This window comes from Mytilus galloprovincialis, chromosome 3, assembly GCF_965363235.1.
Source record: "Mytilus galloprovincialis chromosome 3, xbMytGall1.hap1.1, whole genome shotgun sequence".
Classification (NCBI taxonomy): domain Eukaryota; kingdom Metazoa; phylum Mollusca; class Bivalvia; order Mytilida; family Mytilidae; genus Mytilus; species Mytilus galloprovincialis.
The window spans coordinates 110,880,830-110,893,170 of NC_134840.1; the positions used below are offsets into that span (position 1 = coordinate 110,880,830).

Consider the following 12,341-nt stretch of genomic DNA (forward strand, 5'->3'; position numbering starts at 1 on the left):
TGTTTGACAACTGAATTTCTATAGAAATCAATAAGTTTAGACCGCATGTTAAAAGTAGAATATTTTAAATTAGAGTAGATCTGTATATATCAAGTAACGGTGTCACGAGGAATGACCATTAAATCGTTGTCAATAGCCAAAATAAAATTAGTAAAAGCAGTATCGTGATCTGAGATATCTGCTTCCACGGGTTTGGATTTTGTTTGGGTCTTTTCTCGTTTTTAGCAAATGATTTGTAATGCAACCAAAATGACAGAGTGCTTGAAGTTTAAAAGATGGACGGAAAAACTATTTCAATTTTAACTTTGTCTGACACGGATAAAACATTCTTCATACGCTGCTGATCCGCTGCTTATCTGGTTCAAACTTGCGTAGTTTTTTTTATATTTCTAAAATGTTTTGTTGCAACAAAATGTACAAGCGCTCCAGTTGAACGACTGCATTCTAGAACGCATACAAATACTCGAAACTGTGGGACAACAGTCCGATAATTGTATGTCGTCATTAGATATCAGATAAGAAGCTTCCTCGCTCTAAAAGGGAGCACAAATATGTTAACTTGTGTAACTTTTGTAGCATGAACGATGGTAAACTGCCTGCACGGAGTTCTTCGAATTAACAGCTATCGCATGAAATCATAGGCACTTGCTTCTGTCAATATGGGGTTTGCTATCCATACCCGTACGGGTGATTTTTCGTACGGGTATGGATAGTAAACCCATATTGACAGAAACAAGTGCCTTTTCATGAAACATGTTCACCTCATCCAATCTTTTATTCGATGCAGATACAAAAATCGACTTCCCTATATGGTTAAATTGACTCAAAATTCCAGTCGAGTTTTTTTTTTTTTGCATATTAAGCACTGCATAAAATTGAACGACTTTATTCTTTTCTTTTGGACTTATTGGAGCAAGTTGCAACGGACTTCACATATCACGGAATATTTACTGAAACTATCCGTCAATTATTTTGATTTTACAATAAGACTTTTCTGACAAAGTATATTTGATGTTTTGTAACAAAAAACATAGAATATAAACATATACAAACAAAGTATGTGGCATATATGTGCACTTTAATTGAAAATATGTGTATATAATAGCGAAAAAGGTAGTAATTCCATCTATCAGTTGAGAGCAAATTATTGACTAATACACAAAATGTGACGGAAGGCAAGTGATTAAGTTCCGTGTTGAAATTGAAGTTTTTAGTCCATTCTTTTTCCATTGATTTCTTAAGGTTTTTTTCATATTTTGGTTCCGAAAATTTTATCACTTATTAGTTTTATGAAATACTATATGCTTAAAATATCATGGGATAATTTTTATTACTGGTATGAAGAAGAAACCAAAGTTTGTGTCTGAATTTGCAATTAAAATTACCTCAATCTTAAACAGTCCAAACTTCGCAAATTTTATAGATTAGAAGAAAATAAAATACTAAATAGAATATTTTGACATATAAAAATGGCTTCAGGAAAAACTATTTCAATTAAATGTGAGAAAACATACCCATTTTTTCAATTTGAAAAAGGGGGGTTGAAACTTTCCAATATACTACTAGTCATTAAAACGACTTTTTAGAAAAATGTGACCGTAAGAAATTCTGACGACAGGGCAAAAACTAAAGAAGACATATTTGTCTTTAAGTTAAGACCATTTTTAGCCGTGTGTTATTTGGGGAGATTAAACTCGCGATCTAGACGACTTTTTACACTTCTGTCACCGCACTATTATTGTATCTCAATACTATGTGATATAACTTACTGTACTAAACACTGCCAAGGGTCGTTGCCTTTAGTAATTTAAATCTACAAATGCCTTCTGTATAAAAACCAACTGAAACTACTTGCTTGTGTTTGGGACTATAACTTTAATAAAAAATGTATATGCATGTATATGATGGTCTTCATAAACTATGCGCGTTCTCCCGTTAACCAAAATAGCTGTTAATAATCTATAGATATTTTAAAAAAAAACCACACACACATTTTAAACATATGTATAGAAACAGCATTCGCTATTACATATGAAAAATAATGAGATATATGGTGTAAGATTGTCAAAGAGAAAACTATCCACATATGACTGTAGGCTGAAATTGTAAACAAATACAGGTCAACGTTCGACTTCAACAATGGGCATACCCAATACCTAAAGGACATTACTACGAAAGAAATACAAATTAGTGTATCTTACCTTTATAATAACGTCTTTAATGATCTTAGTTTGTCCGCGGATCTTTTAAATGGTCTTGTGTCAGGTCACACCCGTTTCCGTTTATAATATACCTATGCAAATATTTACAATTCTATATTCAACTCCTTCAAGTTTAACCGAGCGTATACATATTTCCTTTTAAATATCTTTTTTTCTCGTTATAAAGAATAGCCGTATAATGAGAATACGTTGTAGTTCTACATACTGAACCATGGGCAACTAAGATTAGTGACTTCAATGCAGAGTCAAATATTTAAAATATTTAAAATAAATGCCCACTCTTTCTTCGTTTCCTTAAAACAGGAGTACTCTTCAAACCCAAGCAAATCTTGTAAGTTTTACTTTTTTACACTACTCTTCCCTAGCTGCCAAACATATCAGCCATGCAGAGTCGATAAAACACTATTCCTTCCTATCCCCAACAGCTTCCCTAGCTGCCAAACATATTAGCCATGCAGAGTCGATAAAACTATATTCCTTCCTATCCCCAACAGCCAAACAACATAAGAAATGCCGTTCCAACTTATTACAATCAGCCAAACAACATAAGAAATGCCGTTCCAACTTATTACAAGCAGCCAAACAACTTAGCTATAAAAGTCAATATGAATTCCTTTCATCCAAAAAGCGTAAAAATGAAGAGTTTATTCGAATAACAATTAATTTATTTTACAAATAAGACAATGCTCAGTGGTTTTTGTTTATGAATTTCAAAAGTATTAGTATTTTTTTTACATATATGTTAGAGAGTTGGTTTTTCCTGTTTGATACGTTTTACACTAGTGATTTTTGGGACCCTTTATACAATGTAGTTTGCTGTCCAGTGTGAGTCAAGGCTCCGTGTTGAAGATTTCAACACGGAGCATTGACTCCAAGACCGTACTTAGGCCTGTAATGGTTTACTCTTACAAATTGTGACTTGGGTGTAGAGTTGTCTCATTGACATTCATACAACATCTTCTTAGTATATCTAAACACACCACATTGAAATACAATTTGAAATAAAACTTTTGAAATGCAACATGTCATACTAACATTGATATTAAACTACAAAACCACTGTCCCAGGTTAGGTTAAGGGAGGATTGGCTCCTTCTAACAAGTTTTATTCTATCACATTCTAGGACCATTTAGTTCATTTGTTGTCGTTGTTTCATGTCTCGTAAATTGTTTTGTTATTACTTAGGCCGTTAGTTTCTCGCTTGAATTGTTTAAAATTGTTCGTGTATGTTGGAGCCTTTTGTAGCCGACTGAACGATATTGATTTTCCTCATTGTTGAAGGCCGTATGGTTCCTGTTTTTGCTAACATCCACTCCATCTGAACTTTGGTGTTTATTTGTCTCATTAGAAATCATACCAAATCTCCTTACTATACCTTAATTCTTCTCATGTGCGAGATGCTTAAATATTCTGTCGCATCTGGGTCTTCAACTTTAACAGTGTCACGACCATCAAAGAGGTAAGAGAAAAGACATTATTTAGACTTTATTATATTTTCGAGAACAGTTTAAGAAACTATATCCAAAATTGTAACAGAACTGCGATTCTTGATACATAATCAATTCCCATGTTATTATAAGACCAAAATGATAAACTGACCTTAATTTTCTAATCCAATTCCATTCAAGTAATTTCCATGATCGTACAGACTTTGAATGAGATTCCCCAGACTGCTTGTTTACGACTTCTAAAGGTTGGACTGTTAAATATTTAATAGGCACTGGCTATGGTTACATTGATATGTGACAATAATGTAAAATGTGATGGTTAATACATTGGAAACTAACTGACGGAATTCAATGTTGGATAAGTAAACGATTAATTACTAATATAACAATAATATTTATGTCTACAGTTACGATGTATTATTGATACCTTAATGCACTTCAATGTATGCTGCAGAGGCGGATTTATGGGGATCCAGGGGGCTTGGGCCCCCCTTTTCTGGGAAATATTTGGTTGATTATATAGGGAATCATTGAAGCATGACCGGAGCGGGCCCCAACTTATGAAAAATTGTGGATCCGCTACTGTGCTGGAAATAGTACATGAAAATTTTTATTAGAATGTTACATTATTGCATATAATTTTAAAAAAATTATTTACAATAGCAGTTTCTACCAGAGACATATACACATGTATAAGATAAGATAAGATAAGATATTTTTATTTCCAATTATGGGCCCCAAAGGGCATAAACATTACAACATCAATAATTTTTTCATAATACAATACAAACAATGAGATAAAAAAAAAAAAGTTAAACGAGAACTATTTAAGTTCTTAAAGAATACGTAGATAAAGAATCTATAGTATGTTGGTTTTTTTTAATACTAATGCATTTTATTACAAGTGTGGTTGATATAGATAACAAACAAAAATAATTTGTTACAGAGAGAAGCAGAAAAAGAACAAGACAACAATTGGAATCTGGATGATTCGTTCAAACTCCGATTTGTACCAAACATACGGATAGATATATATTGACAATTATATCAATTATTTAGGTAAGTATTTCATGACAAATTGAATATGAATAAAATATCAGTGTTATTTTCAAAGTAATCGTTATCATTATAACTGTTTATTGTATCTCAATACTATGTGATATAACTAACTGTACTAAACACTGCCAAGGGTCGTTGCCTTTAGTATTTTAAATCTACAAATGCCTTCTGTATAAAAACCAACTGAAACTACTTGCTTGTGTTTGGGACTATAACTTTAATAAAAAATGTATATGCATGTATATGATGGTCTTCATAAACTATGCGCGTTTTCCCGTTAACCAAAATAGCTGTTAATAATCTATAGATATTTAAAAAAAAAAAAAACACACACATTTTAAACATATGTATAGAAACAGCATTCGCTATTACATATGAAAAATAATGAGATATATGGTGTAAGATTGTCAAAGAGAAAACTATCCACATATGACTGTAGGATGAAATTGTAAACAAATACAGGTCAACGTTCGACTTCAACAATGGGCATACCCAATACCTAAAGGACATTACTACGAAAGAAATACAAATTAGTGTATCTTACCTTTATAATAACGTCTTTAATGATCTTAGTTTGTCCGCGGATCTTTTAAATGGTCTTGTGTCAGGTCACACCCGTTTCCGTTTATAATATACCTATGCAAATATTTACAATTCTATATTCAACTCCTTCAAGTTTAACCGAGCGTATACATATTTCCTTTTAAATATCTTTTTTTTTCTCGTTATAAAGAATAGCCGTATAATGAGAATACGTTGTAGTTCTACATACTGAACCATGGGCAACTAAGATTAGTGACTTCAATGCAGAGTCAAATATTTAAAATATTTAAAATAAATGCCCACTCTTTCTTCGTTTTCTTAAAACAGGAGTACTCTTCAAACCCAAGCAAATCTTGTAAGTTTTACTTTTTTACACTACTCTTCCCTAGCTGCCAAACATATCAGCCATGCAGAGTCGATAAAACACTATTCCTTCCTATCCCCAACAGCTTCCCTAGCTGCCAAACATATTAGCCATGCAGAGTCGATAAAACTATATTCCTTCCTATCCCCAACAGCCAAACAACATAAGAAATGCCGTTCCAACTTATTACAATCAGCCAAACAACATAAGAAATGCCGTTCCAACTTATTACAAGCAGCCAAACAACTTAGCTATAAAAGTCAATATGAATTCCTTTCATCCAAAAAGCGTAAAAATGAAGAGTTTATTCGAATAACAATTAATTTATTTTACAAATAAGACAATGCTCAGTGGTTTTTGTTTATGAATTTCAAAAGTATTAGTATTTTTTTTACATATATGTTAGAGAGTTGGTTTTTCCTGTTTGATACGTTTTACACTAGTGATTTTTGGGACCCTTTATACAATGTAGTTTGCTGTCCAGTGTGAGTCAAGGCTCCGTGTTGAAGATTTCAACACGGAGCATTGACTCCAAGACCGTACTTAGGCCTGTAATGGTTTACTCTTACAAATTGTGACTTGGGTGTAGAGTTGTCTCATTGACACTCAGGTTAGGTTAAGGGAGGATTGGCTCCTTCTAACAAGTTTTATTCTATCACATTCTAGGACCATTTAGTTCATTTGTTGTCGTTGGTTCATGTCTATCATATTTTTTTTTTCGTAAATTGTTTTGTTATTACTTAGGCCGTTAGTTTCTCGCTTGAATTGTTTAAAATTGTTCGTGTATGTTGGAGCCTTTTGTAGCCGACTGAACGATATGGATTTTCCTCATTGTTGAAGGCCGTATGGTTCCTGCTAGTGCTAACATCCACTCCATCTGAACTTTGGTGTTTATTTGTCTCATTGGCAATCATACCAAATCTCCTTACTATACCTTAATTCTTCTCATGTGCGAGATACTTAAATATTCTGTCGCATCTGGGTCTTCAACTTTAACAGTGTCACGACCATCAAAGAGGTAAGAGAAAAGACATTATTTAGACTTTATTATATTTTCGAGAACAGATTAAGAAACTATATCCAAAATTGTAACAGAACTGCGATTCTTGATATATAATCAATTCCCATGTTATTATAAGACCAAAATGATAAACTGACCTTAATTTTCTAATCCAATTCCATTCAAGTAATTTTCATGATCGTACAGACATTGAATGAGATTCCCCAGACTGCTTGTTTACGACTTCTAAAGGTTGGACTGTTAAATATTTAATAGGCACTGGCTATGGTTACATTGATATGTGACAATAATGTAAAATGTGATGGTTAATACATTGGAAACTAACTGACGGAATTCAATGTTGGATAAGTAAACGATTAATTACTAATATAACAATAATATTTATGTCTACAGTTACGATGTATTATTGATACCTTAATGCACTTCAATGTATGCTGCAGAGGCGGATTTATGGGGATCCAGGGGGCTTGGGCCCCCCTTTTCTGGGAAATATTTGGTTGATTATATAGGGAATCATTGAAGCATGACCGGAGCGGGCCCCAACTTATGAAAAATTGTGGATCCGCTACTGTGCTGGAAATAGTACATGAAAATTTTTATTAGAATGTTACATTATTGCATATAATTTTAAAAAAATTATTTACAATAGCAGTTTCTACCAGAGACATATACACATGTATAAGATAAGATAAGATAAGATATTTTTATTTCCAATTATGGGCCCCAAAGGGCATAAACATTACAACATCAATAATTTTTTCATAATACAATACAAACAATGAGATAAAAAAAAAAAAGTTAAACGAAAACTATTTAAGTTCTTAAAGAATACGTAGATAAAGAATCTATAGTATGTTGGTTTTTTTAATACTAATGCATTTTATTACAAGTGTGGTTGATATAGATAACAAACAAGCAGCCCAAAAAGAAAAAAAAAGAAAAATAGATATCCACATATGTATAGTACACAAAAAGTTGGATCAGTTAAATATATAATAATTAGCCAAAAAGAAAGTAGAAATTAAACATGTCCATGACTCATCCTGTGTCAGCAGCAAATAGGAAAGCATTATGGTTTCCTAAAGGCAGCTGACACCAGGGGACGATACCTTATGGGCCATAGGCATGTAAAATGTGTGTAAATGTCTCTTTCCTACCTGTATCAAAAGCAAACAAGGAAGCATCATAGGTAACTTGAATGCAGTTGATACCAGGGGACGATGCCTCAAGGATATAAGAGAACATTATGTCACATTGTCTCTGGTAGAACTGTCGTTGTCTCTGGCCTTTGTTAGTCTTGTATGTTTTTTAATTTTAGTTTCTTGTGCATAATTCGGAGTTTAATATGCCGTCCATTATCACTGAACTAGTATACATATTTGTTGAGGATAGCTGAAGGACGCTCCCGGGTGCTGGAGATTCTCGCTGCATTGAAGACCCATTGGTGGCCTTCGGCTGTTGTCTGCTCTATGATCGGCTTGTCTCTTGACACATACCCCATTTCCATTCTCAATTTTATATAATATATATATATATATGTCTCTGTTTCTAAACATCCCAGGTATGTTGATTTGGGAGCATGTTTTAGTCCGACGCATTTTTAGAGAAACTGGCCACTCTAGGCAGCCATCACAATCGATGCAGCAATTACCACTTCCGTTTTGCAACTCAACAATATCCCTTTTTGGATTATAGAAACTTCAAATGTCTGCCATGCTCCATGTTTGAACTATATTTTAGCCATTTGCGTTTGCACTACTAAACTGAAGCAGAAACTGGTCTCTTACTGAAGTCAGGGACTTTCTATACTAAAAAAGTTCCTGCTGAAGTTAAAAGTATAAACAACGTAACATTAATTTACATAACCGTAAACACGAATATTATTGGACCTTCGTATCTAATATTATCGGCTCAGACTCTTTATCGAACCCTTCTATTCCGGCAATTAGTCTAGGTCTACTATATTTAGTTAATATGTCTAGGTCTACTATATTTAGTTAATATGTCTAGGTCTACTATATTTGGTTAATATAATGTTTGTAAGGTGTTCATGTCCATCTGGCATGTGTCATCTAACCTTGATTCCGTTTTCTTGGTTCAGTGGACTGGTTAAAGTAAAGTTTTTGTGTATTGGACTGTCATCTAAGGCTATATGCAAAATGGAAAATATTTTATGATCTAAATGTAAGTTTAACATGTTTTATCATTTTTACTTTGACATCATTTTTACGGTTCATTGCTCAATATTTAGATTTTAGTCTTTTATTTTCTTCTTCTGTAAACAGTCAGTATTTGGTATATGCATAGATATAATAGTCATAGATTATGGCTATTATATCTATGGTTTATGGAATAATTTTAAGATTAAGCCTGTCTGGTAATTATCATCTTACCATGACCTCATTCTCATGGTTCAATGGTCAATTTTTTTTCTAGTTAAATTTGGTTCTTAGATACTATACGCAATAGGTCAACTATAATTAAAGAAGTACTTGTCTGTCAGGCAGGTCACATCTGACCTTGACCTCATTTTCATGGTTCCTTGATCAATGTTTTCCTGGTTAAATTTTTTCTTAGATACTATGTACGATAGGTCAATTATATCTAAAGAAGTACATGTCTGTCTGGCAGGGTTTTTCTGACCATGACCTTATTTTCATGGATCATTGATCAATGTTGTCCTGATTTAGTTTGTTTCTTAGATAATATGCGAGATATGTCAACTATATTTGAAGTATATTTGGTGAGTATGTAATGATTGCAAGGTTAACATGTATATCCAGTTTGATATATATATATTGGATACATATTATATTTTATTGGATCATATTAAGTTTATGTGATAGTTGTAGCAAAGCTTTATAATTAGGACTATCACATTAAATCAATGGTTTGTAAAGATGGCGAGACATTTCAGCGGGTGACATATCTGCGAACATTTGAACCTTCAAAGAGGGAGATCTCCCCTCAGCTATGACCGCTGAGTCAGCTATTTTGCGCAAACGACATTTTCAAGTGAAATATATGACCTGTTTAATTATTCATTAAGATATTATATTGAGCGTGTGCACTCTTGTGAATAAAAACTACAATAACAATAAAATATTTCAATATAATATCTTAAACACATATTATCCATTCATTTTTGTTTGTTTAACATCGAGTGGTAAATGTTTCATGTTTATTTAGGACAAGAAGAAAAAAAACAATAAATCAATTACGAATTTTGTTTTAGACATCTTGAAAAAGAGATATGTTGGGAAGGTACACAATTATTGTACATGTATTTGCTATAGATTACTTATGAAGTTCTTTTTTCTTTAGATTCAGACAGAATAGAGCCTAAAAAATAAAATACCAGGTGATGTGCTCAGAATGACAATGTTATGAAGGCATCATTTCCACATGTCTACCAACTTTTCTATTACTCCCTATGTATACCAGTCTCTACTGCAGTAAGGTAAGAACATTTAGTCCAATGAATAACATCTGCACACCAGAGAGAAATAGACTGATACAGGATCACCTGAATACCACAATGAGGATAAAGGGGGCCATGGAAAACTCCCACATGAGAATTAAAAAAAAATGGTTGATATGTTTAAAATAGAACATAAAAGAAAATTGGAATTTTGAAATCATGTATATCATCATTAAAATATGCAGAACACAATGATTTATTTCTTCAAAATTCATACATGATATCACAAATTTTTCCCAACTGCCTAGAGCCCAGGCCCCATTTGAAAAGAGTTGGAAAAGCACTTCTGTGGTATGATCAAGTCACATTAGCTCAGGAATAGTAAAGACTGCTTTGCTGTCAAAAATTTATCCAGAGTTATTGAGAAAGAAAAGGCACTCCAGTAAATATAAATCTGTCAACTTATATTGGCTTCAGAATAGTAAAGACTGCTTTGCTATAAAAAAAAAAAACAAAACAAACAAGAAATAAATTTATCCAGAGTTATTAGAGAAAGGAAAGGAACTTCAGTAAAAATTGTCAAGTTCATTGGCTTCAAAATAGTAAAGACTGCTTTGCTGTCCAAAATTTTATCTTGTCTTATTGGAATAAGGTAAGGACCCTCAGTAAATAAATAATTTTTGTCAAGATTTAATAGCTTCAGTATAGTAAAGACTGCTTTGCTGTTATCTGATTCTAAAATGTCTTCTCAAAGGAGATCACACAGAGAGAAAATCTCTCCATATAGATATACACCAAGTCTAGCAGTTGCAAAACATAAAGTACGACAAAATAACAGGGAACGTTTGCAACTATCTAGTCAATTTACTCCAAATAGATTAACTCAAGGGAAATCAACAGTGACTAATTACTCACTAAATCCAACCAAAGCAGCCCAAAAAATGATTGATGCTACTGAAAAGCTCAATGTACAGGCTGAATTCAAAAGAGGAACCCTTGTTATGAAATTCTCTCCTGCTGCGTTTCTGATGTTTCACAAACATACTCTTGCTTTCTATGAAAAATCAAGTAGATTAACAGCTATATCTCATTTCAAAAGGGACAAAAACAATCTCATAGTGGAAGAATCACTCAGTATTAAACCAATAACAAATGATAAGGTTGGTAGGAGACAAGCTTACAGAATCAATTTATACAAAACTGCATTCTCTGTTGAAGCAAATGGTAGAGAGATTAAGGACTTTATTAAGAATGACCTACATGAAATTTTAAATACATTACCATCTATAGAATTTTTAAACAATATGAACACAGCCATACAAGATTCATGTAAATCTTTCTTGTCTGATCAGGACTCTAACAATTGGATACAATCAGATAACATTTCTTCCCATTCTGCAATTGTACCTACATCCAGTAGAGATGAAAATGATCCTCTCCTGACCAATTTAAACAGAACTCAAAATTTGACATCAATTGAGACAATAGTAGCAACAGATTCTACCCAATCTCACAAAAACTGTGCTAGTTGCTCTGAGAACATAATCGACTTCGAATTTATCATGTGTATCACTTGTGAAGAAAAATTCCATTTTCAATGTCAAAACATAACTTCTGATCAATACAAATCTATGAGTATTGATGAATTGGAACAATTCAAATGCACACAGTGTAAATAGTTATCAAAAGTACCAGGATTATAATTTTATACGCCAGACGCGCGTTTCGTCTACATAAGACTCATCAGTGACGCTCAGATCAAAATAGTTAAAAAGCCAAACAAATACAAAGTTGAAGAGCATTGAGGACCCAAAATTCCAAAAAGTTGTGCCAAATACGGCTAAGGTAATCTACTCCTGGGGTAAGAAAATCCTTAGTTTTTCGAATAATTCAAAGTTTTGTAAACAGAAAATTTATAAAAATGACCATATAATTGATATTCATGTCAACACCGAAGTGTTGACTACTGGGCTGGTGATACCCTCGGGGACGAAACGTCCACCAGCAGTGGCATCCACCCAGTGGTGTAAATAGTTATCAAAAGTACCAGGATTATAATTTTATACGCCAGACGCGCGTTTCGTCTACATAAGACTCATCAGTGACGCTCAGATCAAAATAGTTAAAAAGCCAAACAAATACAAAGTTGAAGAGCATTGAGGACCCAAAATTCCAAAAAGTTGTGCCAAATACGGCTAAGGTAATCTACTCCTGGGGTAAGAAAATCCTTAGTTTTTCGAATAATTCAAAGTTTTGTAAACAG

At 33.0% G+C, this 12,341-nt stretch overlaps 1 protein-coding gene across 2 annotated transcripts in view; it reads right to left on the reverse strand.

Moving 5' to 3' along the window:
- Positions 1-2,341, reverse strand: part of LOC143066710 (potassium channel subfamily K member 10-like) — a 14,977-nt gene extending 12,636 nt beyond the window's left edge. For both annotated transcript variants that reach the window (XM_076239530.1, XM_076239529.1), the window contains exon 1: positions 2,202-2,341. The gene's annotated coding sequence lies outside the window, so the exon portion shown is untranslated. The remainder of the gene's footprint in view (positions 1-2,201) is intronic.
- Between the last annotated feature and the right edge of the window lie 10,000 nt (positions 2,342-12,341).